General features: G+C 45.7%; 1 protein-coding gene across 1 annotated transcript in view; it reads left to right on the top strand.

The window, feature by feature from the left end:
- Positions 1–471: 471 nt before the first annotated feature.
- rargb (retinoic acid receptor, gamma b) overlaps positions 472–1,413 on the top strand; it is a 32,685-nt gene continuing 31,743 nt past the window's right edge. Inside the window, exon 1 of the mRNA XM_035661549.1 lies at positions 472–651. The gene's annotated coding sequence lies outside the window, so the exon portion shown is untranslated. The remainder of the gene's footprint in view (positions 652–1,413) is intronic.

Genomic DNA, 1,413 nt, shown 5'->3' with positions numbered 1-1,413 from the left:
TGCGTACACACATGCATGCACTGCTCTCCTGTGTGTGTTAGTGTGGGCCCTATCTTTGGACGGTGAGCAGAGGAGGAACAAATTTAGAAATGCAAAACAAACACTCACAGAGTTGAAATCCAACAAAAGAGTGTTGACTGAAAGTACAGTGTAGAAGGAGTGGAGGTAAAGAGAGAGAGAGACTGTGAGACAAAGGAAGAGAGAGAGAGAGAAAGAGAGAGGGAAAGAGAGGGGGTGGGCAGCAAGTTGAAACCTAAGCTTTCTGGACCCTGTTTTCCCTTCCTTCGGGCATTCTGTGGCTGGTAAAAAATGTGCTGTATATTTGAAGTGTTGGATCACGTGACAAAGGCAGGGTTTGTGAATCAAAGTACACAATGATTTCAGGAGGAGAGAGAGAGAGACAGAGAGAGAGGGTGTGTGTTAGAGAGAGAGAGAGAGAGAAAGAGAGAGAGAGAGAAAGAGAAAGAGAGAGAGAGAGAGACGGGAAAAGGAGAGGGAGCCGGAATGCAACAGGCTGAGCTGTATCGTCGCCACGAGAGAGACTTCTGACTGACAAACACAACTACTACGCCGCCTCTCAGCTCATTTCTCCACTGACTTACCCTCTCTAACCGCCAGACTGTGTGCTGAGTTATCAACTTACCAGGTTTGGTAAGTTTGGTTTTCAATCCCATTTTCTAAGATCTTCTTTTTCTTATGACTTCAGTCTGTTGTCGGAGTGTGAGAAAAGAAGACAGACAGAGGACATGTCAGAGCATGAGCGTGATGTGTGTGTGTTTGTGGGACAGCATGAGCACAGAGATTGAGTTTCCTGAGGACAGCTTTAATTGAGAACAGAGATTTTGAGAGAGGGAGAAAGAACAACAGAAACTGCTAAGGAGGGGAACGAAAGCTGATCAGCACTTGCATGTGCTCCGGGGCCGCTCCATCGCTTGTGGTGATGTGTGTGTGCGCCTGTGCCCTCATTTGTTTGCCCCATTGATGGATGCACATTTCTGTGTTTATTCCTGACTTCATAAACTCTGATTCACAGTTGCTGAAAGATTGTGATCATCCTCTACACAGAAAAAGAAAGGGAAATGTGTTTGGTTAAAAAAAAATAGATGTTAGAATTTCTTAAATTCTTAAACAATGTCATAAATAAAAGAAGAAGTTACCATAAAACACATTACATCATATTTTCTACTGCTGCATACATCAGTCTTGGTCAGTGTGAGTCCTACAGGTGAGCTCTGCAACCATCTCAGGCCATTTTCCAGCAGCAGACAAAGTGGCTGCCTGAGCCTGCAGGCGCCCAGCCAATAGACCGGCTGTCAGACTTGATGGATCACTCCATCAACATCACAAATGGCTGAGTAGGTCTGGTCTACCTGAGTATGTACATACATACCCCCCCACCCCCCCCACCCCCAC

This window comes from Morone saxatilis, unplaced genomic scaffold (assembly GCF_004916995.1).
Source record: "Morone saxatilis isolate NCDOM2014 unplaced genomic scaffold, NCSU_SB_2.0 Contig18, whole genome shotgun sequence".
NCBI classification, from domain to species: Eukaryota; Metazoa; Chordata; class Actinopteri; family Moronidae; genus Morone; species Morone saxatilis.
The sequence above is the reverse complement of the archived record's forward strand: the minus strand, read 5'-3'. Positions and strand labels throughout refer to the sequence as shown.